This window comes from Suricata suricatta, chromosome 6, assembly GCF_006229205.1.
Source record: "Suricata suricatta isolate VVHF042 chromosome 6, meerkat_22Aug2017_6uvM2_HiC, whole genome shotgun sequence".
Classification (NCBI taxonomy): domain Eukaryota; kingdom Metazoa; phylum Chordata; class Mammalia; order Carnivora; family Herpestidae; genus Suricata; species Suricata suricatta.
The window spans coordinates 60,333,943-60,360,832 of record NC_043705.1 but is presented as its reverse complement, the minus strand read 5'-3'; the positions used below and the strand labels follow the sequence as shown (position 1 = coordinate 60,360,832).

Sequence of the window (26,890 nt, the reverse complement as noted above, 5' to 3'; positions counted from 1 at the left end):
AACTCAGAGGAGGTTTCCTTTTCAAAATATGTGTTTCAGATGTCTCTAATCAGTCGGGTCTGTCTTTCTGTGACCAGGGAGTGAGCGGCATGTGTGGTACCCAATAATATAATTGCGGAAGGATTTAAATGGTTAGGTATTTTCTCTGTGGTGAAATGGGAGATAATACAAAATAGATTTATACTAAAGAGCCTATAGAATTTTATCTGTGTGGGCCAATAAAATGAGCAACAGGAAAAGATGAGAGAATAACAATTTGGTTATTCAAATGCTTATGTGAACACACATAATTCTCTTAAAATGCTTTGTAAGCAATTATAAGAGTTTTCAGAATACCACTACCAGTTTGCCATAGTGTAAGTGATATGACTCATTGGTTGAAGACAATATTATAATTTTGAAGCAACATAAAATGCTAATCAAGAACCCTTGCATTTGACATAGTAACTGATTTATTATTGTCTAAGGCAGTTCTACATAATAGAAATTTAATGTGAACCTCATGTGTAATTTAAAATTTTCTAGTAGCTGTATTAAAAACATAAAAAGAAATAGGCTAAATTAATTTTAATAATATATTTTAATGGTGATTGTAGTTGATAATATTGTATTGTAGAATTGAAATTTTCTGAAGGTAGAACTGAGATGATCTCACCACAACAGAACAGAAGGTAAATATGTGAGATGAGAGATGTGTTAATTAACTCAATGGAGGATGGGGAACGAACCTTCTCAAATGTTGGTATGTATCAAATTACCACATTATACACTAAGTATTTTATAATTTTGGCAATTATACCCCAAGAAAGCTGGGATAATTTAGTTTTATTTAACCCAATGTGTCAAAAATATTCTCATTTAAAAACCTAACAGTATAAGATTATTAATAATATATATTACATTCTATGCTTTATTCAAAGTATTTGTAATTTAGTGTATATTATAGTTTAGTAAAATGAGTTAGCACATCTCAATCTAGATGCTAAATCTTCATCTCAGATACTCTATCTGTATTTAAGGTTTCACAAAATTTACATTTGAAAAAGGAGACTCACAAACCCAATTGTTGTTAATGTATTTAATTTTTCCAATAGTTACATTAAGTAGTAGATATTTATTTCAGTTAAAATTCAGGAAATTATTAAACAAGTATAAATGTAGTTCTTCAGTCACACTAGTCACGTTTCAAGTGTTCAATAGCTATATGTACCCAGTGGCTGCCGTTGGACAATACCAGTGTAAGACATTAGTCATACTGGGCGAGGTTTTCAAAAACAATTTTTTTAAATTTATTTTTGAGAGACAGAGACAGCACGAGCAGGGGAGGGTCAGAGAGAGAGGGAGACACAGAATCTGAAGCAGGCTCCAGGCTCTGAGCTAGCTGTCAGCACAGAACCTGATGCAAGACTCGAACCCATGAACCGTGAGCTCATGACCTGAGCCAAAGCCAGAAGCTCAACTGACTGAGCCACCCAGGCGCCCCTGGGCAAGGTTTTCAAATACTTGCAATTGATTAGCCTATAATAATAAAACCTATAGGATGATATATGGAATGCCAACAGTTACAAAATATGTAAGAATGAATCCTCACACTAAAAATTGACCAGCACATGTTCACTTGGTATTTTGGATTTTCCTAACTCTGGATCTGTGCTAGATCATCTTTCTTTCCAAGTTTCCACACTCTTCTGAAGTCTGACAGAACCTCTCCTACCATAAGTAGCAGCTTTCAGACACAGATGGGCTGCCTTTTTTTTCCCCAAAAATTAGAAATATTTAATTGGTGAAACATCTCTCTGAAGTATTGTTCACTTTTTCCAGATATTAAAGACGTACTAGCTTGATGTCAGAATCTTGCTGGGGCTTCAGTCTGGAGCTCCTCCTGAACCTTGGCTACAGAGCAGCCTTAGCAGTGGAGGTAGGAGGCCTTGGGCCTTTAGGACCAACCCTAATGTGTTCCTCCTCATAGGAGAGAAATGCTCCTTTTCTTTCCCAAGTGCTATTCCAAGCCAAAGGATCCTGTAAGAGCACATGAGTTAGGGTGAGACTAGAGTCTACAAAGCAATCTCATTTCTTCATCTCCTGTAGACACATAAGTGTAAACTTATGGCTACTCATGCAGTATATATGGAGTATGCCTTATTGGTTGTTTAGGTTGGCTTTCTGAAGTCCTAAAGTAGGAAGACGTTTCTATGGCTATGTTATATCACTTGTTAATTTTCAGTTTTCCAGAACTTAACCTAAATCCCAGTTAAACTTCTTGCTCTACTACAGATAAGCTGGATCATCTTAAAATAGATGAACTAGACAAATTTATTTCTCCACTAAAAAACCCCTGCAATTCATTAACAACATAACACAAATGTCAAGAAAATATTTTTACTTCAGGTTAAAAGGACTTCAAGGCCTGACCCATCGTTACAGCATTTCAGGAACATAGCCAAGAATAGAAGCTATGCGCAACACATCTTTTTTTTTTTTTTCAACTTTAAACATACTGAGAACTTAGCTAGTGTAAAATAAAAGAAAAACAGGTAATTTCCAAGTGCTGAATTTCATCAGATGAAAGTTTCCTACTTAAAAAAAGGAAGTATTAGCGGCAAAGACTTTTTTTTTTTTTTGAGAGAGAGGCAAGCCTGTGTGCACACAAGTGGGGGAGAGAGGCAGAGTGAAAGGGGGCGAAAGAATCTTAAGCAGGCTCCATGCCCAGTGCTGAGCCAGATGCAGGGCTTAACCCACCATGAGAGGATGATCTTAGCTAAAATCAAGAGCTGGACGCTTAACCCCTGGAGCCATCCAGGTGCCCCTAAGTGACTCCTTAATACCTTTTTCAATTTCTCTCTAAAGATAATAAGGGACAGGCAAATATTTGGTTGCTCTCTGTACTTTAGCCATTGAAAATTCCAAGATATACACTTACAATGAATCTTAGTTTTGAAGATGTAAAAACATATGATTAGGTATCCTGAAGTTTTTAAATAACATACAAGAACATTGAAAGGAATTTGGACAGGGAAATAAGAAAAGGATTGCAGTTCTGACTGGACTGTAAATACCTACATTAAAACAGTGAGGATCTGATTAGGGAATGGGTATGAAAAGAACCCATGGCTGTCTAACAGCTGAGATGCTCAAAGAAAATACTATTTTGTTATTAAAAAGTACTTCACATTTGAAAGGAAACTTGATTACAAATATATGGACTGATGGATTTTAAATTTGCCCTCAACTCCAAAAGTTTGAAGGTCTCTGATATAAAAGGGAACCTGAACAATGAGAAATAACATTCTGGCAAATAGTGTGACTCAAAGTTAGTATTAAAAAAACGGAATTGCAGTCATGAAGGACAGATAGGTAATTCATCATAAAAAGACTGACTTGCTGTTCTGTGTTTAAAGAATAGATGAAAGAAATGCTCATCTAGTTCCAGGAAACTGGTATGTAAATTTTATTGATAAATTTTTTTTCAAGGGGTAGAAATTAGCTCACCTCAAAGGGACAAAAGAGGGAACATAATTATTATAAACTTTCTTCATTTAAAAATGGGGAGAGGGGCACCTAGTTGGCTCAGCTGGTTAAGCGTCCAGTTCTTGATTTCAGCTCAGGTCATGATCTCATGGTTTGTGAGTTGGAGCCTCATGTTGGGGCATTGGGCTTTGCTCTGTCAGCGGAGTACCTGCTTGGGAGTCTGTCTGTCTGTCTGTCTGTCTCTCTCTCTCTCTCCCTCTGCCCCTCCTACTTCTCTCTCCATCTCTCTCTCTCTCTCAAAATAAATAAAAACATTAAAAAAGGGGGGGAGAATAACTTATTTTTATTAAACACTCAAGGATGGTGTGAGGGAAAAAAGCACGTATTGATAATAAATTTTGAGTTTCTAGGGAAAATGCTGTGTTAAAATAAGCATAATATCTGTATTTAATTTTTTGTTAAAGGCATTTGTCAGAGAGGTATTTGGATACATTCAAGGGACATTATACTTAGATGCTCAGTTGGATTTTTCATATGAAATGTGCCTGTTCACCAGTGGCAAAAGGAAGGATATTTTCAAAACTCTTTAATCCACTAGAAAGTTAAAAATGTTTTAAAAAATAATTAGTTGAAACAGAATGGATATTTTCTGGTTGACTCTATTTCAGGTTTTATTCATTTGCTCTGGTCATCACATTTTTTTAGGGTCTAGTCTCAAAAGGATTTGAGGTGATTGTCTAATTTTGACTATACAACAACATATAGAGTATACCATAGAAGCAGTTAAACTTATTTTGTAAAACCACACAGAAATATTTAATGAAACCTTATAGAAATATTAGTAAAACTTTTCAGTTAATCTGAAAAAAAAACTAGTTCTTCCCTTAGTTTCTGTGAGGCTTAGCTTTAGTTTGATTATTATAAATTCTTTTTTTTAGCCAGGAACAACTGTCAAGCAGCTGTTTATTCAAATAGAATATCAAATCCATCAGGGCAAGGATTTTTGTCTTTTGTTCACTGCTCTATGCTTGGTCTAGAATATTGCACATAGTAGGAGCTCACTCAGTGCTTGCTGGAAATGCATTGAGTGCATGCCGTGTGCAAAATAATGAACGATATGGGAAATAAAAGATAAATGTGTATAATTCCATAAATATTTGTGAGAACCTATTTTACCAAAAAATTGTGTTTTGATACCAACCTTCGTGATCTGTCAGGGAAGATAAACAGTAATCAGGTAATGAATGTAGGCTGAAAATCAATGTAATGGATGCTGTCCAGGAGGATAAATAATTTTTCCATTACCCTTCTAGGTTCTTGGCTGAGACACTCCCTTACCCCATAATAAAAGATTAATAGGAAAAAGACAGGAATTTAAAAACATGTCTTCCTCCTATATACAAGAAAGATACCCCAAAAAACTGAATAACTCTCTAAAATGGCCCAAGCCACCACCTTAAATTTCTTCTTCAGCAAAAGACAAAGGATGTTGGGAGGGAGGGGAAAGCCAATTATGGAAGGTTTCTAGGAAAAGCATAGTTAACAAGGTTTTGATTGTTATGGACATTTAAATCACTGCCTTCCCTATTGATAGCAGTTTCTAGAGATTTAGTCATCCTTCTTCCCAGGTACAAAGAAAGAGACACACTTACAAATGGAGATTTCCCTTATAAATGTAAATTTACTCACCAAAGGGTAACTTCCACTTGATTTTCAGAGCTTCTCTTATGTCTTCAGCTTGTCAAAAACAATCAGCCTAAAATAATTCTGCCAAAAAGGCATAGTTTGAGGCAGCAAATTCTACTCTCCTTCAGTGCTTTCAGAAAGGTCTCTAAGTGGGGTGCCTGGCTGGCTCAGTTGGTTGGGCGTCCGACTTCAGATCAGGTCATGATCTCACAGTTTTGGAACTATATTTACATTATGTAAGATAAATGAAGTTATAGAGCTTTGTTATTTTTATAGTATATGTCTGTATACTATACATGCTCTTTACTGAGCATTTTCTCAACACTATAAAGGATTAAATATATCTAAAGGAAAGCCACGACCATCCACTCTGTGGACTAAGCCTGAATTAAAGGATACTTTATGAACTGCCTTCCCCACCCTGTCTCTCTTCCCAATTGTGGTTACTGAACCTACTGATGACCTTTCTTTAAAAATCACTTCTATTTTACTTTTTTATATATCATTATTCTCACTGCCTTGATCCAGACTCTTATTATTTCTTGCCTGGATTATTGTAATTACTGTCCATTAATTCTGAATCATGTTTCAACCTCCTCTACTCCATTTCCCATACTGTCCTAACAATTATCTTTATACTGTGGATATCCCCTGTGCCTAAAATCCTCAGAAACAGATCAGAGTGCCCAGGAAAAAATTTCATAAGCATCACATCTGAGGTTTTTGATGTATTTGATTCCCATTTACCTTTGCCACCCTTGTTTTCCACCCTCCTGTTCTGCTACACATAGACCTCAACACGTGAAGCGTTTTTATACTTCTGAGCCTTTGAACATGCTAGCCCCACTACCTCAAATGCAACATTCCCAGTCACTGTGATTTCATACTCATTCATTATGGTTTTATTTGTAGGTTGGGAGTCCATTCAAATATTATCTAACCTATACTCCTTTTCTCCACTGTCTTCCTAAGGCATGCAACCCTTTCTTATTTAATGCTGCCTGTAATTATTTATTTACAAGTTGTAGTCTCCATTTGATTGTACTTTGAGCCAAAGGACAGGGCCATAGGTGTTTTGTTGTCTTCTGTTTTGTAATATATCTTCAGAATCTTTTTTAAGGAATGATTCAAAATAGTTGTTCCACAAATGTTTTCCAGTGAAAGTCACTACTTAACACATTCAGAATCTGGGTTAGGGCTTGACTTTTAGTACAAACAAATAATGTGCCATAAAAGGAGAAATAACCTGAGGTAAATGGAGAGTGTGATAATGCCAGTAAAAGGATAATGAAAACAAGAGATTTCAGTGATAAGAAAGTAGGAAGAGGAAAGAATAGGTCCAAAATTAAACAGATAACATGGCTATAAAACCATTACCAGAGCGAGGAAGGGTGAAACTTGTAACCTTTGAAACATTTTTTTAATGTATGTTTATTTTTGAGAGAGAGCGCACATGTGAGAGAGAGAGAGAGAGTGGGGGAGGGGCAGAGAGAGAAGGAAACAGAGGATCTGAAAGCAGGCTCTGTGCTACTGACTGCAGAGAGCTTGATGCCAATACAGAGCTTGAACTCACAAACCATCAAATCATGACCTAAGCTGAAATCAGACACTTAATCAACTGAGCCACTCGGGTGCCCTGAAACATTTTTAATACATAGAAAGAGATGTAGAATGGGCAAGATAATTCAGACTAAACATTTTGATTATATGGTGACTCTGCTAGAAGATAGAAACAAAATCCCAAACTAAGGGCATAAGATTAGAAGAGACTGAAAAAGCGATGGGGCATAATAGAAGTGGTCACTGAGTAAACTAAGAGAAGTAATGATAGCTCACTGTAAAGAGTTTAGTGAAATATTGTTATTAAATTTGGAATTATAAAGAAAGAATTCTTCTTTTAATAATATCTGGTTTCTGATTAGAATTGCATAATTACTAACAAAAGGGATTAAGAAGACTCTTAATGATACTCTGGGTTCCCTCTCCAGCACACTGTTCCTGTCAGTAAGAACAAAAGATCAAGCTCATACATCCTGGGTATGAACAATAACATGGAAAAAAGCTGGTGCGAGGCACCATTGCTGTAAGGGTGTCCATTGCTATGAAAGCACTTTAAAGATGCCAAACTTGAGTTGATATTTCAGAGGAGGAAGACATGAGCCTTTCAGTGTCTCTGAGAAACAGAACCTCTGAGCCCAGGGTGAGGATTCATTACAGAACTCGACCAGTTAATCTGGAAGGAGCCCCTTTGCTCCAGTCTTGATGGGTCACTTAGACACAAGTAGTTTCTTGTTTGCAAGGCAAATAAGACCAGGTTCTTCGTCCACATTCGCCTAATAGGACTTTTTGCATGAAATAGCCTGATTCTCTACTCTCACCCTTGTTCTGTTTTTCTCTCACTCAGAGGAATTTTTGTCATGGGGTCAACTTTTTAACTTATTGACCAATAATCAAGAGAACTTATTTCTTAAGTTGATCTATTCTGCTCATAGACTGTTGCATCGTTTACTAAGATGGTTTAAAATTAAGCTGTACTGTGTGTCACCCAGTGACCGAAGGGCGGGTGGTTCGACATCTGACTCCTGGTCCTTGTTACTGTTCTTGCAGTGAAGTAATGTTGCACCTGCTAGGTGACTTCTCTCCTGTAAAATAGTTACTATTTGTTGTATAAACATATTTGAAGATGTCCAGTTTAATGGATCCTGGAGGCAGAATGTCCCCAAACAAATGACTTCTGCTAAAATCAGTGGAAATGAGTCACATTACATGGTGAGGGCTGACAGTTACCAGTGGCTTACTCACAAGTTAGAAGCTGCATTTAGATATTAACATGCATCTTCTTATTAATCCTCACATCTCTCCAAGGTAGATAGCATTATTACTCCCATTTGTCTGAAGAAGAATTTAATTTTATTTGTGTGAGGAATCCACACAGACTAGGACATTCTAAAGACAGGTGAACTGAGGTATATATGTTATCCTGAACTAAGGCAGGGCATGTAGGGACCGGGACTTCCAAGGGGAGGATGGCAATTCACAGGGCAATAAGAAGAGCAGATGTTTCATAATTAGATGTTTGCCTTGCCATACAGATGGGTCACTCATAAAATTTATCTCCGGTAATAACTTTTATTCTGAGGAAGACCCCCCAGCTTAGATTCTTCTCTGTGGTGAAGGGAAGGACAAAATTTCTCTTGAGCCCAAAGTGTCTCCACTGCCTTTGGCTCAAAATAATTTTCATGCCAAAGTAGCCCACTTGGGGCGGCCTGCCCTTGACCCCTATCTATAATTAGGTCCAGGTTGTGATTACAAAATGGACTTTTCCTCAAGGCACTCTGCCTACGGAGCCTCTCAGTCACAGCTCTGTATCCTGACTACCTCACAAGACTGATATCCTGCCGGTATTCACAATTAAGAAAGACAAGTTGTAGACTCCATTTAAAGAAATTATAAGACCACTTCTCAATTTTGGTATAACTGCAAGAATCATGAGTGAGAATTACAATGAAAAGTATTACTTTATATAAAATTCTTATTTATCTCCAGTTATTTTATGCTTTCTCATCTGGAGAACGGCACTGAAAAGGATTCAACAATTCTCTAACCCAAATTTAATTTAAAATTTTATTGTACGAAAAGGCAAGTAAACTAAATGTTCATTAGTGATTAAAGTGTTCAAAACAAAATAGTATCTATTGAGGGAGGCTTTAAAAGAAGAGATGGTTTTAGGAAGACATAGAACATGATACTTGAGGGAAAGGAAAATAAAGTAAAAATAAAATAAAATAACCTTTAAGGGTGTCATTAAAAATCAATGGGATTTCATGATTATGAGACAAAGCTTAGTGAATGCAGGAGTGAGCTTTGTTTTCACCATTTTTGCCCAGCACATAAAATGCATTCACTAAACATCTGCCAAATTAATGAACAGGTATGTATCTCTGAAAGGGCAGGTATGAAACTGAAAGTCAGAGACTGCAAAGGTACAATGAATCAGGGCACACTGGCAACAGTGAATGTGGATGCCTGGACTAGGTTTGGAATGAAAAAAGGTAGTAGAAACTGGTTTCTTGTACTGTGAGGAAAAGCTTCTGTCTGTCTGTCTGTCTGTCTCTCTCCCCCCTCCCTCCCTCTTTGTAGTTTCAGTATTTGAAGAATAAAGTATTTTATTCATTTCATATGGCCCCTGTGCAAGGGCATCATTCCTGTTACATGAGAAGATTCAGAATGAAAGAAATTCAGAGTGTGCTGATACCAACTTCTGTTCTCCTGGGCAGGAAGAAACATACTGTACAATTATTGCACGTTTTGAGTCATGGTCACTGCTCTGTTTCCCTGACACATAAAAGGTTCTGTCTTTGGTGTCATTGGTTCCTTTATCTTCCACCAGGCAGCATTCAGAAATACTGCCAAATATGAACTCCAAACACAACTTACTAACTTTTGTTGATTATTTTTTGAGGGAAGAGTTTGTGTCTGTGTCTTTTTCCCTATTGAGTATGGTATAGTAGGAAATAGAACATATGGTATAATATTTATGGATTTCAGTATTGTACTGAATTATACATTTAACTTAAAGCCTTATAGTCATGGTGATAAATGAAGAGTATTTGGTTCAAAAATTAAAAAAAAAAAAGAAAAACAAAATATTAGCATGAGAGGATTTTATACTCTGAAAAAATGTATAGCTACCAATTATTTATTTATTTTTTGACTTTGAAATTTATCTTTCAGTGTGAAGTAATTCTCTCATTAAGTTTGTGCTTTTGATTTTTTTTGTGTTTGTTAAGGAAACCATAACTAATCACTTTATTGTGAACATTTCTGTTTCTATGGACTATTTTTCTAAAATATTTCCCAGTGAAATGTTAATATCATACCCATAAAAACCTTCCTTTTGTTCCTCTCTAGGAAGCTATGCATTCTCTTTTTATTATCTAATTTATTATACATAAATTTCAATTTGCATACACAAGTAATATATTATTTAGTGATATTCTAATGTTTATAATTATTTTGCTATTGAATTTTAATGGTTTCTGAATACATACAGTAGTTTATTTTCAAAAGTCCCTATAGAAACAGTAGTTAGTGGTCTGACTAAAAAATATATTTATCTCATGATTCTTTTATAGTGGATGAGTATTACAGATTTTCTTGTATTTATCTACTTAGAAACATTATTAGCTTGTTCCTTTGAAATTAAATAAATAGGGTATATGTTAATGCATGTATTTGTTATTTGAGATCTTTATTAATTTTCATATGATACAGTTTTTATTATTAATTTTCTTCTCTATCAAAAACTGAAATCCTCTCTAACCTTGTTTCAAAAGGTGAATGATGTTCATTTTTGAGTGGTGCTAAATTAAGGTGTTTAAGCAAGTGGATTGCATAACTCCAGTTGTTAAGAAGCTCCAACTCTTGAGGGTCAGCTGTATTTGCAACTTTAAGAAATCGATTATAAATGAGTAACTTTCAAAACCTGAAGTAAGGTGAGGTACTAAATGGCATAGTCATATTCAGCAGCTAGTTAGTCCAGAGCTTTAGTATAATTCTGGGACACCCTTTCATAATAAAAAAAAAAAAATTAAGCACATTTCCTTTTTTCTCAGTAGCTACCCTCCTTTTCCTTGTACTTCTCAACTCTTCTTATTTTTATTTATCTGCATCTATATCTGTATTTGTTGTTTATATACCTATATCATCTATAAACACATTTAAAATAGCCTAATTATCCCTCTTTTCAATGCAATAAGAAAAAAGTAGACAGGTTTTGTCCCTATTCTGCAATATGCTGATGAGCTTTTCTTTAACCCTAAGAAGCTCTTTGTGTTCAAAGTAGCCTTTTGAGGAACTGTTGATTTACTTATTAAACCTATACTGCTGCCATTAAACACCAGTACTGGCTCAGACCTTCCTCTCACAGCTCATTCAGTCTCTGCCATTTGAGATACGGGCATGTTGTCCTCGTCATCATTGCCACCGCTGTCGTCGTCGTCTTCTTCTTCTTCTTCTTCTTCTTCTTCTCCTCCTCCTCCTACTCCTCCTCCTCCTCTTCCTTTTTAAAAAATTTTAAATGTTTGTTTATTTTTGAGAGGGGGGGAGGGACAGAGAGCAAGGGAGACACCGAGTCAGAAACAGGCTCCAGGCTCTGAGCTGTCAGCACAGAGCCCAATGTGGGTCTCAAACTCAGAACTGTGAGATCATGACCCGAGCTGAGGTCAGACCCTTAACTGACTGAGCCATACAGGTGCCCCAAGATACTGGCATGTTTTCTATGTGACTGCAAAGACAGGGGTCCTGTTAAGTGCAATAAGAAAAACAGCTGTGTAACTCATGAATTCATGCACTGCAAACTCAAAGTCTATGATCTATACTTCATCTTGAAGTCTCTTTACAGGCTATCAGCTTTAACTTGTTTGGAAAACGACCATTACAATACTCTTGTTCAAGTTATTCTCCGAGAATGTGTCTGATATTAGGTTTCCTCTTTTATCCATCAGACAATGCCCCTCTATAGATTGGCTGAAGAGGTTTTCTAAGGGTGAGATGTAGCTTACCTTATAACACATCTGTCAGTTTCCCCCTAATTCTAGAGTTGAATAATTCAATAATTCCTTGAGCTCATATAGTAAGTTTACTTCTTTTTTCATCAATTATTGACTGAGAATCTCTTGATCAAAGTTTGATACCTGAAGGAGGAGTTAAGAAGTGTATATATGTAAATCAATAGCCCCTATACCCACATTGATCCTACCATTAAAGGAAAGTTGTATATAGAGAAACAATTACTTAACTGTTCTTATTTTTAAAACTCTTTTGAAGGCAAATATCAGCCAGGAAACGAAATGAAGTAAAACAAAAGAGAAGTTTCTGGAAGGGCTAAAATGCCAGCTCCTTCCTGATCCACTTTTCTTTGCCTTACAAAATTCTAGGAGCATAGAACCAACTGTACTCTTTATTGCTTTTAGCTGAAGGCAGCTCTGCTACCCAGGAGAGTGATCTTAACCATGGGTAGGTGTACAGTCCTACAAGAGCCTTCTCAATAGCCCTATTTACTTAAAAGATAAACAGAACTGAGAGACTAGATTATAAATAAAAAGATCTAGGGAATTTTACTGATAATTGATCTCTCTGTTATAAATGTTGACCACATTTTTTGTAAGTCTGTAGTCTCATCTAGATGATTTTTTTCGTTGACTCTCCTCATTAAAGACAGATAAAAGAACATAGCTGAATATGAGAAAACATCCCATTACTGATGATAATATTTTAAAAATTAATTCTTTTTAGTTTGTCTTGCTGGGAATGGACATGACAATATATAAAATATGTAATTTTAACTTTTTAAAAATAAGATCTTGAGTATAAATTTGAGAGCTATAATTATACTAATTCTATCATTATAATTGCATAGCCCGCTCAATTCTATTTTTGATTCCATAAAAAGAGAGTCCTCTGATTCAAGGAAAAGAAAATGTGCACCAATAGAAAATATGGATTGTACAAGTTTAAACATTGAAATTAAGCATCCTCAAGGTTTATTATATAAAATATTTGAGTACTTAAACATGAATGTGACAAATTTTACCTCTCAGGAAATGTTTTTGGTAATTCATTGTAGTGTGCACTGCAGCTTGCCTGTATCTATTATCTGCTTCACTCTTGCCTGTTAATTGTCATCTAAATGAGAACAGGATGTAATCTTCTGCATTTCTGAGTTCCAAGCATCACAGACTCAGTTTTTTTCTTTAATGTTTATTTACTTTTGAGAGAGAAAGAGAGAGAGACAGAGCATGAGCAGAGGAAGGGCAGAGAGAGAAGGAGACACAGAATCTGAAGCAGGCTCCAAGCTCCAAGATTTCTTTGAACTGAAAAAAAAAAAAAGAAAAAGCAGCTAGTTTTCTGGGAAACTGTGTCTCTCTGTTGCTCATACTTATATTTTACATGTGTTGGGGATAAATTAGTTATTTGAAGGTTAATATTAGAATTTAATAACCAAGAAAATCTGTCTCTGGAAAATTATGAACTTACTTTCTAACAGGCAACTTTAGGTAATTAGATATCTAGATATTTAGACATTTTAATTTGCTATTTGGAAATTAATCTGATGGTAATTTTACACTCTGAAATGGAATTTCTTCTAAAAATTATAACTAATATGTATAAAAAATTACAAGTTGTATGATTTCAGACAGACTGGCTAATATCTAGGTGTCTGTTTTTCTTTTGTGGAAAGGCTATAATCGGAACTCTCTTCTTTGACAATATTATTGTGAATAGGCTACTTGAAAATGCTTTGAAAAATACTAATTGGTGTAAGTTTAACATGGCATTTATTATTTTATCCATTGTCTTTACCGTTATTAGAAAAAAATGCTGATAAGTGATGCTTACTAAAAGAAGTAAGTAAATAATTTATATAGTAGGATGAAGAACCAAAATAATACCAATAATAGCTTACTGATTTTGAGTAGCCGCAGACTATCAAACAGAAATAGAGAGAAGGCATATACACAAGTGGTATAATTAGTATGCTAACTTTGAAGAAATGTACATATATTAATACCATGGCACAGTCTCCTAGAATACAAGTAATGAGCTGTAACAAACTCGTGGAGCTTACGAGTTTACTCGTGTAGCCTTACATATCAAGGACTGTGCAGATGGAGGTTTTATAGAAAGGCATCAAAAGATCATATCCCATACATTTACAAAATTAGAAAATAAGTTAAAGTGTTTATCTGGAATATTTAAGAGAAATCTTAGTGTTACAGGAAAACTTAAGTACACATTTGATCGAAATTGCCAAAATTTTACTTTACCTTTTCCCCCCTGTCTTCCTTGTTAGTATGAGATATTGATAACAACCAGCTAGTAGATGAGGCATTTAAGTTTTCAAACAAAGTAGTTGCCATGGAAGAGAAGAAACAATGGTCATTTTCCTTTTTATGCCTTTCTTTCTCTTGTTATTGGGAAAAAAAGAAAACAGAAGAAACTGAATAGCAATTTTCTGGTTCTCAAAGCAGATATACTTTTGCATTTATTAAAAGGAGAGAATGCAGAATGAGGCGCTTAGCATGAAATCGGTTAGTATGCAGATGGTGAAGCTTCAGACCTGGTGAGAGGTCCAGGACTGACTGCTTCTCAGCACTGGTGCGATGCAGGGTTCTGTGGCAAAGAACTGTACTTCTTTTAGAAGATGATCTCTCTCTGAAGGGTCAAACCGGCAGCAAAGTTGAAAGTTCCCTGAAGAAAATTTCAAGTGTTTGTAAGAAACTTTACAAGTATCTGCCTCTTCTCTTTTTCCCAACTGAAATAATCTTACAGATGCCATGAAAGATAATATGAATCACCAGTAGTTACTTGAATTTTACTTCATTCAATATACTGCACTTCCTTTACTGAAAGAACGATATGAGGCTTTTTATCTCAGTTAAATTCTGAAGTTCAAAGAGCTGAAGAAATTTGCCATTTTCTGTACTGAAGCAGAGACATTGTGAGGAGATAGTAGGATGAACTTTGTGTTTCCGTGGAGCCATTTATAATACACATGAAGATACCCTAGGCATATAGGAATCATCTATCCATTTCAGAAATATTAGATTCAAGTTTCAGAGATAAAAAGTCACCTAAAGCATTTAGTTAGATGAATTACACCAGTCAATGTGGATACGCAAAGGTTTATTCCCTTGAGGGTATTGCAGCTCATTCTATTATGGAAATAACCACATCTTTCTACAGAAAGTTTCAGCATAGAGATGGAATAAAGGTGGGTGACAGTGGTGGGAAGGAATTCTGTAGAGCCAATGTCACCGTGGCATAAGGTTCACAAAGTCTAGTATGCTCGGATTGATTCCATCTTAAGACACAGCTTTAAGAACAGATCTATATATAGAACTTCTGGTTGTATAGAAGAGGATTACTGAGAAAGGCTGAAATGTTTAATTGTACACGACAGTCTTCCTACAGTTCATGTTTCAGAAAATTTACCATGCCATCCGTCCTTTTTACAAAATATTGCTCAATTTTGACTTCCTTCTCACTCTAATAAAGCAGAAGGAAATTATTTCTTTTTTTTAAATTTTAGATGTTTATTTGTTTTTGAGAGAGAGAGATAGAGCATGAGCAAAGAGAGGGCAGAGAGAGGGAGACACAGAATCTGAAACAGGCTCCAGGCTCTGAGCTTGTGGGGCCCTAACTCTTGAGTCATGAGATCATGACCTGAGCTGATGTCAGATGTTTAATCAACTGAGCCACCAGATGCCCCAGGAAATGATACTTCTAAAGAACATTATTAAGTGTTATCGAAATAGTAAAATTTAATATTTTGAATAAAATCTCTTTGAGCAGCATTTATTCACGCATTTAAAGACGGGTACAGACTACCTCTAATCCTTCTTAGGGGGCTCCTGTGTGCTGGCAGGACCTCTACACACACTGTCATTATATACACCTGAGGGGACTTAAGACTTTATCCTCACTGGGAGAACTAGAAAGAAACCCAGTCTTTTTAATCTGCCAGTCAGTGGAAAGAGGTAAAATAACAAAAATATCATGTCTCCCTGACAATTCCTGATCATGGGCTCTCCTTCACAGGACATTCAGACTGCCATTTACATAGCTGTGTAGCTCTAAAAACTCCAAAACTAAAATTTAATATAAAGTAGTCTTGGGATAATGGTGTCCAAAGTGTGTAACTAAAGTAAATACTGAATGTCTCTATGGGAAAAAAATATAAAATACACAACTCTAAGTGTTCCTACAGAAAAAGATGCTAAAGAACTTCGAATTGAAAAATAAAGAAAATAATATGAAACGGAGAAAAATAAGCTACTATGAAAAAATTTGAATGCGGAATCAATTTTGTAGACTATACATAATAAAATTATTATATGCAAAATAAAAAATCTTTAATTTCTTTAAATAAACCCCAAAAGATGTAGTTGACAGTATGACAAAGGTACAACTGATTAGGAAAATTGGCCAGTTATACTTGAAACGGAACTAAATTAAACTTACGAAAATGCAAAACCTAATAACTGAAATTCTTTTTTTTTTTTTAATAAACTGATTCAGTAAACTGAAAAACTAGCATCGACACAATTAAAAAGGCATTTGAGGTATGAAAGGAGATATCTAAAGAAATTATCCGGGTTGTAGAAGAGTGAGAAAATGAGATAAAAAACTTGACAGACGTTAAGAATGAAGAATAAATAAGTCCAACACATATCTATTGACTTGCAGATGGAGAAAATACGGACAATGGTGAAGAAACAATATTGAAGATAAAAGTAACTGAAATACTTTTGAGAAATAATGAAAGATTTGGAAGGCACAGAAAAGAAAAACAAAAAATAAAACGAGGAAGGGGAGAGAAATTATTTACATTTAAATACAGCATAGTGAAACTATATAGTGCTAGCGACAAAGAGATCTTATAGGTAGGCAGAAAATACAACTGACCAACAAAGGAATAAAGATTAGATTTACTTCTAACTTTTTAATAGCAACAATTGAGGAGAGATGATACTGAATCATGTTTTCTAAAATCTAAGAGAACTTGTAACTAGTAATTATATTTTGCAAACTTAACATCAAAAACAAATGAAAAATATATTTTCAGAAACCGAAATGACAGAATTCAGCACACAGACAGGCTATAAGAGAACTTATAAGTTGTACATTTCTAGCAGAAGGAACATACTCATGTTAGGAAAGTCTACCCAAAGGAAAAGTGAGCAAATAAAGAGGTAAACATGGTGGAAAATCTAATCAAATGGTCGTTGTATAAAATAATAACAAAAATATTCAATCTCAGGTTAGAAAAGTCAAATTACAGGGATGCCTGGGTGGCTTGACTGGTTAAGCATCTGACTCTTGATTTCCACTCAGGTTATGATCTCATAGTTCATGAGATGGAGCCTACCTAGGGCTCTGAGCTGACAACATGGAGCTTGCTACCAAGCAGCTCCCTGCCCCTCCCCCACATGCTTGCCCATTTGCTCACTCTCTGTCTCTGTCTTTCTCAAAATAAATAAATAAACTATGAAGAAATCACATTTTAAACAAAGCCCTGGAATGTAGAGATGGGTGATCAGAGGTAAAGATTTAAGATCATCGTATTAATCTGGAGAAGGACAAAGTGGTGGTTAATCTAACACATGGAGTGAAATATAAATTTTAAGATTTCTAGTCAGTGAAACTAAAGCAATCACTAAAGATTGGACTGAGAGTGAAAGGACTAAGAATGAAGGTGTGGAAAATATTGGTCAGTATAAAAGAGAGGGAAGGGGCACCTTAGGTGGCTCAGTTGGTTAAACTTCCGGCTTCAGCATGGTCATGATCTCATGGTTTGTGAGTTTGAGCCTTGCATCAGGCTCTGTGCTGACAGCTAGCTCAGAGCCTGGAGCCTGCTTCAGATTCTGTATCTCCTTCTCTCTCTGACCCTCCCCTGATCGTGCTATCTCTCTCTGTCTCTCAAAAATAAATAAAAAACATTAAAAAAATAAAAGAGAGGGAAAAATACTCCTCAGAAAAGTAGGATGAATTAAAAGCACGAGGTAAGATGATAGAATTGAATCCCCAACATATCAGTGATATGTTAATATGAGTGTATGTTTTAGTTCAAAGATGATGGTTATCAAAGGAAATAATAAAGCAAAACCTGTACAGGGATTATATCCAAAATATAAAGATGCAAAAATGTTGGAAGTAAAAGAATAAAAAAATACATAATTAGTAAATTCCAAAATGAAGCAATATTTTAAATTAGACAAAATGGACATAAAGGAAACAAGCATCACTAGAGATTAAGAGAGTTATTACAGATTGAGAAAATGCTAACTTTCTGGTAACATATCAGTTTTGATCTTGTATCAACTAATAATACTTAAAATATGTAAAGTCAAAATTAAACCTGGACAAATTGATAAATCAACTGTCAAGGCAGATTTTAACCTTTCTATTCCAGAAAGAGCAAGCAGATGATGAATATGTATATAGCAAATATGTATAACATGAACTTGATCTAAGGACACATGGAGCATTTCCACCAACAAATGGAGGGTACATATAATTTTCAGGAATACACAAAACATCCAAAATTAGCATTGTAGGTTATACAATATTTCTACATATTTCAAGTTATACAATATTTCTTCATATTTCAGAGAACAGGTATTATGAGATTGTATTCTCAGAGCATAACTTTAGTTAAAAATCAATAATATAAGGTAGTTATGGGGCACCTGGGTAGCTCAGTGGGTTAAGTGTGTGTCTTTTAGTTTCAGCTCAGGTCATGATCTCATGGTTCCTGACTTTAAGCTCTGCATTGGGATTCTCTCTCTCTCTTCCTCTCACTGTGTTCCTCCCACACAGTCTCTCTCAAGATGAATAAATAAGGTTAAAAATAATGATATTATTAGAGAGTTACAAAACTCCATATGTTTGGAAATTTTAAACCCACATAAAAAAATAAGCCTCATGAGTCCAAAAAATAGTAGTGCAAATTATAAAATGCTTTGAAATGAGTAATAAAATTATTACATGTCCACTTGAGGGATTCATTAAAGAAAGACTTAAAAAATGTGTAACCATTGGACTTATTAAGAAAGAAGAAAAAGGTGAAAGTTATGCAGTTATTATATTTAAGAACGTAGGTTAAAAAACATAAATTTAAGCAAATTAGAATTAAGGAGATAATGACAATAAAAGCACAGATGAATAAAATAAAGAAAATAGGATCAAAAAGTCAATAGTTGGTTCTTTGAAATTCCTAAGATAACTGTTAAAGCCTCATTCAAGATTCATCAAGTTAAAAGAGGCAAGGCCCTAGTAAACAATATTGGGAGGAGAGACATGGATATAATTGCAGGTACTACAGAGAGAAAAGAGATAATTTGAGAAATGAAATGAAAACATTTCTAGGAAAATACATTTGCCAAATCTGAATAAGTCTGAAAACTGTTGAAAGTAATTAAAGGTTAATGCATAGCTTTTAGAAAAATCATCCTAAAAGAGAAATAGAAAATGCTTCACTTTATTTTATGAGGCTTGTATAGTTTTGATGCCCAGATCTGACAAGAATGGTTGAAGAAGAAAAAATTACAGTCTCGCTCACAAAAATAAATGCAAAAATCCTAACCAAAGTTTGAGTGAAAAGTAAAGCAATGTGGGAAAAAAGATAATAAAGCATAACCAAACTTGAATTTATCTCATGAATATAATCTGGCATATATATTTAAAATCTGTTCACCATGTTAACATGTTAAATAGACGAAAATCATCTAAATAGTTGCAGAAAATAATTTAGTAACCTTCAAATCATTTGTGTCAGAAATTCTCAGGGAAATAGAATAGAAGGGAATTCCTTTGTTGGTAAGGATTCTCCACGAGAACTTCTGCAAAGCCGTTGTTTACAAGAAATGGTGTAGTTACATGTGTATCTTGCCTGAGCCTTTCTTCCTATAGGCATCGCTGTGTGGAAGAAACCTTGATGGAAGTCCCTTTTTTTCTCCTGTGTATGGTGTGGGACTGCTTGGCCTCAGGACCTTTGTAGCAGGCTGAGGCTTAGACTGATGTCCCTGCTTCTATCAGGAAGGAGGGCTAGAGCTGCTTTCAGGCAGTTGGTATTGCATAGTACTTGTAGGATGATAGGGTAGCAAAAGACTTCTGATTCAGCCTCAGATTAACTGTGAAATTTTTATAAAGTCTGCAGGCCTCAGCTTCCATTTCTGGTTTTTCGAAATTCCTTCTGCTGACTAAATTGTATTTCATGTCCCTCTCCCTGGGTAAGACCAGAGCTGACTGCCATACTTTCCAAACTTGAGTGGACATATAAGTTCCCAGGGCTTTGGTTAAAACACAGGTTACTTAGGGGTGCCTGGGTGACTCAGTTGGCTAAGCATCCAGCTCTTGATTTCCCCTCTGGTCATGATCTTGGGGTTGCTGAGGTTGAGCCCCACATTAGGGTCTGTGCTGACAGTGTGGAGCCTGCTTGGGATTTTCTCTCTCACTGTCTCTCTGCTCCTCCCTGACACACGCTCTGTGTTTCTCTCTCAAAATGAATAAATAAACTTAAGAAAAGGAAGTAGCATGAAATAAGAGGAAAGTCTCTTTCTAAAAATAAATAAATAAAAATAAATGTAAAAAAATGCAGACACCTGTCAATTGGATTTTGAATGAGTCTGTGCTTATGCCTTTCTGACAGAGTTTTAGTGATGCCAGTGGTGCCCAACATTTTTAAGTCATGCATTTCAGATAGCAAAGTATTAAAAAAAACTTAGAATAATCCTCTCAATCAGTATACTTTAATGAATTTAAAAAGAGGTTCAGTTAGAAGAAAATGATATACAGGTACCTATTTTTACAAGTTTTAGTTAACATTAAATTTGTTTAATAAGCTCATTGACATAGATACACTAACATCAGTGATGTATTTTATCTTTAAAAAAAATAACATGAAAGGAGATAACCAAATAAACAAATGAAAAACTCTGAATTTGGTAATTATGAGACCTAAGTACTAATCTCAACTCTACAAGGAATTGGTAGGACGTAAATTATCTAAATCTCAGTTTCTTCCTCTGAAGAATTTAGTTGAATGAGCTGCATGATTTTTCTGAATTGCTGCAGATCTAAATGGATATGATTATAAAACTTTCATCATTATAAGAGTTTGGGGATAGCTCATATATGAAATTTCAAGTTATTTTACATATAAACTAAGCAGCAAAGTGTAGAGTTGAGTCTAAGGCATTTATCTCAATCATTGAGAAACATGAGTGTTTTCAGTTGGGTCATTGACTTTAGTTGATCAAATTCACTGAAATAGATCATTTTACCTCTTATCTTTGTAGTCATAGCCATAAATTCTGTTAAATCAGAAGTAAAAGTAAATAAAATAAAAAATTGAAATACAAAAGCATTGAGTAATATCACATCATACTCCTCATTATCCAGTTTCTACAACTGCTACAGAAGAAATAAAATTCAAAAGTTACTTATATTTTAAATGAAATTGTTTGAACTACTTGAAATAATGGAGTTAGCATAATAATTTTCTTGAGATTTCTTTGATTTTGAGACTTATTCATTCAGAAAATTAAATGAGCATACATGTTTATTAAACTAGGAGTGGATGTTAAAGTTTATCATCTTGAAGACTTTTCAAAATGTTATGTTTTATAATGTCTTATTTGTAGCATTAGGGAAAAATCATATCTTATGTATTTAAAATATTTCACCTTATAGAACAGGAGAGATAAAGTGGAAAAGATTAAATGATGACATTTTATCTTCAAAGTGTTTTAGAAGGAAGATTGATGTTCTTTCCTGCAAAGGTAAATTGGCCTAATAATTTTAGCATGGTGAAATTTATGAAATCTAAGAAACCCTTTAGCTTATATTTCTGTACATCTGTATTAATAAAAGATTCTCCATAGCCTGAAATAGATTTTCCTCTGCATGCATTTATTATGGGAAAGTCAAACGCTAAATTAAAAAGGAAAAGGAGTAAAGCAAATTGGGCATGAAGATAAAGCAGATATTTCTGATACTGTAAAGACCTAGCAGAACGAGTCACAGTTATGATGGTAGAAATGTGTCATTGCAGGCATTGCCCTCCCCCTCCCCTTGATCTGTGCATTTCAGATTGCTTTGTCCTACTGGTGACTCCTTTCTGGTGCCCATCGTGGCCTTCTATCCCTTTCTCAACTACTGGGCCACACGAAATACAGTACCTGAGCTGTGTTCTCTACACCTTTAGTATCTGGATATTTTCTAAGTATCTACAATTTGGTTTCAAATTTTGAATCAGCTGGAAGCCTAAAAAGTACTGGTGCCTAGGACCTAACCCCAGAGATTCTGATTTAATTGGTCTGAGGTATAGCCTGGGCATTGGGGTTTTTTTTTAAGCTTTCCAAAGAAAATTTGTAATTTGAGAATCACTGTAATGGCCCAGGAAGTCTTCCTGTCTCTTTGGAATCATCATCTACTTAATGCTCAAAACATCCTTTCAGATAGATATTGTTTACATTGTAGAAAAAGGAAACAGAATAATATCCAAAAGTTTAAATGAATAATATAGGGAAGGAAAAATACTTTTCCCTGAGTTCTAAGTTCAGACTCCTTTAATAAAAGATGGATTAACAGGAGAAAAACAAACAGAAATGTACTAATACGCATAACTCATGTATACATGAGAGATTGTCAGAAAAAAAAAAAACTCAAACAGGTAGCTTTAGAATTCAAACTTAACTACATCTTAATTGAGAAAGGGGGGATGGGGAGGGGGAATGTGTCCTTTTAGGGAAGAGCAAATGATTTTTAGGAAATATGAATGGGCCCTTAGGAGAATGGATGGGAGGTATGATAGTTTGGGACAGCTCATTTGCGTGTAATGTCAACTTCTAGGTTCTCCAGTGATGACAGTCAATCCTCCCCAGTTGATGAAATCTCCAGGGAGGTGATTTATGGCAGTTGTGTGCCTTTTGGAGGCTCTGTCTTTAGACAGTTAAGGGTGGTTCAGAGAAAGCCTTTACCTGTATTTTCTGTTTGTCAAGTGTCTTCAGCTCAAAATGATGTACCAAAGTGGCATATTTTGGAGTGGCATGTCCTGAAGTCCTACAGCCATATTTTGTGATAGCATCTTCTGGTACTCTTCACTGGCCTAAGACTAAGATCACTAGTACAGGGTGTTATAATTTCCCATAATTGTAGGCTTGATCCTTCTCACCGCTTTAGAAATAAGCCTAATTTTGTGATGTGTGACCCATATTCATAGCAAAGTTGTGGTTTCTTTTCTTTGTGTGCTGAAATATTTTTAAAAGCACATTTGGTATACATATGCATGTATGTGTGTGTGCATCAATATTTTGAAGTTTTGATTTAAAATGACAGCAAGTATCGCTTCTCGGCCTTTTGGCTAAGATCAAGTGTAGTATCTGTTCTTATCAGTTTAAAATGACAGCAAGTATTATATAAACATTAAAAAAATGACCTTAGAGAATTTAGAATGAACATTCTGGATGGCTGTGTCAGTCAACTTAGGGGTTATGAAAGTAAGGTATTTGCCTGTCTTCTGGAGTGCAGTAGAATTATTTTTTTTCTGTGAACTCATCAAATAATTGAAAATTACCATCCTATCTTAATGAAAATGAGCATACAATTCATAGAATACAGTTTTTATATAATGACAGCAGGATCTGAAACTTTACATCACCCTCATGTAATCCCCCACATTTAAAAGTATATTTATTTTCTCTCATACTTATTTGTATAAATCACCATCATTCATCTGAAGATGTTATAATATGACCTCATCATCCATCACCAGTAAGAAGCCTTACAGCACTATGTAAGTAATACTCAGGGCTAAGAAGTGTTTTCTGAAAGAATGCCTTGATTTTAAGGTTCAGGTATTTCCTTTGTCAAGAGAATGGCTTTCAAGTATTATTTTAAAGTGTGTGGTCTCAGTGTCAGAATTCAGTTATTTGTTTTCCATGGAAATCTTTCTCTCAATATATTGGTATCACTGGTCATGAAAGGAAATGTAAACACAGTGTATTAAATCATATATCTTTATATAAACCATGAAGTGTACTTGACAAAATGTGAGTATAATATCTCTTTTTGTATGTCCCATACAAATCACACAGGCTGCATAAATGATTGTTAACAAATTCTTATAGGTCCAAATGAAGCAACTAAATGCTTGATGATTGAATTTTTTCCACTTGCAAAATCAAAAGTTTGTAGTCCATCTCCTGAGGAATCTTTATCTGAAAAATATGATATACTACTGGAAAAAGAGGTGTCAGTTTGATTTTTAAAAATCACTACCAAATATATATCAGACCAATAGATTGATCTCTTTATCCAGATGACGTTATTTTTTTAAAGATACGTTTTTAGTCTTCCATCTAATATTGTGAATCCTGTCCTGATAGGATATGAAATATTTCTGTTTCATAAAAGCTGAATCCTAAATTTACTTTTCATCATTTTTTAAGTATTTGCTAGCCAAATATGAGCATTACATTTATTTTGATATGTGCCCTAGGAAGTAGCAATCCTTCTCAGTGTAATTGAATGAACTGAAAATACAGTAGAGATCATGTACCTATCCGATGAAAACTAATTGCATTTAACGTGTCCCTCATGTGGACTGCTCTGCAGAGGATCAGGAGTGTACATTACTTGGGAAGCTAGCACAAAAACAATAGGAATATTCATATGTGTGGATTACCCTCAGCTTTACAGTCCTTCATACAAACAGTTACTGCTGCTCTTTTCCTGATTCTAGAAACATGTTCATATCTGCCGACTGGACATCCTATGGGAATTTTCCCACTCAGCGTTTCCAAAACGTACTTTGCAGTTCTCCCTCTATGTGCCCAAGATGGATAATCTATTGGTAATAAGGGCCAGAAAACTAGGAGGCCACTAAGTCCTGTTGATTCTACATTCCATTTTCTGCTAATTTCCTCTTGTCTTCATTCCTATGGTCGCTCCCCTTACATTGAGTATTTTAGAAGACCCCTAAATTGTCTCCATGCCTTCAGCTCTTCTGCCCTCCAGTATTTCCTTTCCACCCTTGGCCAGAATTCTTGTTCTAAAATATAGATCTAATCATGGTTATCTCAAGTCTTTTAGTGGGTAAAAGGAAAATGCAAGAATCCTACAAAGCTCTGGCCTCAAATTGCCTCACTGGTTTCACTTTCTACCCTAGCCACTCTTCACCCTCACATTTGTCTCTTCCCCTTCCCCTTCGCTAATTCATATTCTTCTCCACCTTCTCACTGCCTTGTCCATTAGAGACTAAGCTTTTTTATATACTGTACCTTCTCATTTCTTTTCGTATGTTTTTCCTGTCTCGCTTCTGTATAGGCTCTGGCTAATTGTGGACTTTTGTCAAGTTCAGCCTTGCCCTCTGCTTTTTTTCCCTCTAATAACTCCCTCAGAGAGAGTTTATTTGCTCTCAAAGCTTTACCTGCCACTTGTACGCTTCCGGTGTTTCCTCAACCCAGAGCATGCAGCCTACAGCTGCTGGCATAACCTTTCTAAAACATAATTTTTGACAAGTTATTTTCCTCTTCAAGAACCTATAGTGATTTTTTTAATGCTCATGTGTATAAATGGATGAAGCCAGTGTAAACACCTTTTTTATAACTGTAGCTTATATAACATTCTTACAAATAATCCTTCTGTTTTCGTGGAGCCTCTTTTTTCCTTATCCAAATGACTTCAGCATCAACTTTGCCTACACCATGTTGTTAATTTTCTTTTCTGTGAGTTTTCTTATTGGTCTCTCTTCCTAGAACATTGTTCCCTATTTTCCAAGGATCTGCAGACATCATTCAATTCACAGACTGGACTCACTTCTTTTACAGAACCTTCTTTGACTAACTCTACTTCTCTCCTGTAACTTTGAAATGGTTTTGTATCTTTTGTTTTTTTTAATGTGTTCTTGTATTTCTTTTTGTTACTTAATTGTACCTCCCTAGCTAGACTGCATATCTATTATTTGTGTCTTTTGTGTCTCTAGTATGGAATACACAAGACACTGATATTTAGTCCATGCTTACTGGAGGAGTATATGAATAACAACTACCTGTTATTGAATACTCCCTATGTGTCCAGTATTGTATAAAGAATTTTGCATGAACCATCTCATGTATTTTTTATGAAGTTCCTCAGAGCCATTATAATTATTATTTTGATTTTGCCAGTAAGGAAAGTAAGGCACAAGGAGATAAAATGGTTCGCCTAAGGTCACACAGCTGGTTAGTAGTGATGCTAGGATTTAGAGACTGTGTGCACACATAATCACTAATTCACTTTGGAAACTATGACTTGAAAGAGCTGCAGAAGATACTGCTAATGATCAAATCTTCTCGGGAAACAACTGATTCAGGGGCGCCTGGGTAGCTCAATCGGTTGAGTGCCCCGCTTCAGCTCAGGTCATGATCTCACAGTTCGTAGTTCAGGCCCTGAGTCCGGCTCTGTGCTGACAGCTAGCTCAGAGCCTGAAGGCGGTCTTCACTTTCTGTGTCTCCCTCTCTGACCCTCCCCTACTCATGCTGTCTCTCTCTCAAAAATAAATGAAACATTAAAAATAAAATAAAGAGAGATGACTGGTTCAGAGAACATGCTCTACAGCCCTACAAATTTTGCCACAAGCTTTGACACCACAAAATACTAAAAAAAGAAGCACTGAGAAAGATTGTTTTCACTAGAAATTGATTTGTATTTAACACTGAGCTAATGATTTGCAATTAATATACCAAGCTGTAGATTTTTCAATGCCATCTGAGCAGTATTGGTCAAAAGAGAGTTATAGATAATTTGACTATTGAATAGAATTTATACATTTGACATGCTCTAGATCTTAAAGAAGAATTATTTATAGAAGGTGAGAGATGAGAGTAAAATTGTTAATATTTATAACAATAATGTACACCAGTATTGTTATTAAGTATGCTCTAATTTTAGAAATCTATTATAAGACTTAAATTAGTTCATATGGTACTGTTTCTAATATTAGCCAATCTTGATGATGTTAAGGGCATGCAATCCCAACTGCATGGGGCTGGTGGTTGTTGTGGTTGGTCTTCCTCCAATATTTCAAGCAAGTGCTCAACCTAAGCCAATTACCTTTTTACATGGCAATTTCTTGTAACCCTTTTCTGCCCACAGTGAAAGAAATATAAGGAGAAAAGGGCTTACTTGT

General features: G+C 35.2%; 1 protein-coding gene and 1 pseudogene across 3 annotated transcripts in view; both read left to right on the top strand.

Annotated features, from left to right (window-relative positions):
* EDIL3 (EGF like repeats and discoidin domains 3) overlaps positions 1–26,890 on the top strand; it is a 399,456-nt gene that overhangs the window by 35,642 nt on the left and 336,924 nt on the right. The window lies entirely within an intron of this gene.
* On the top strand, positions 23,064–23,163 carry LOC115295135 (annotated as a pseudogene).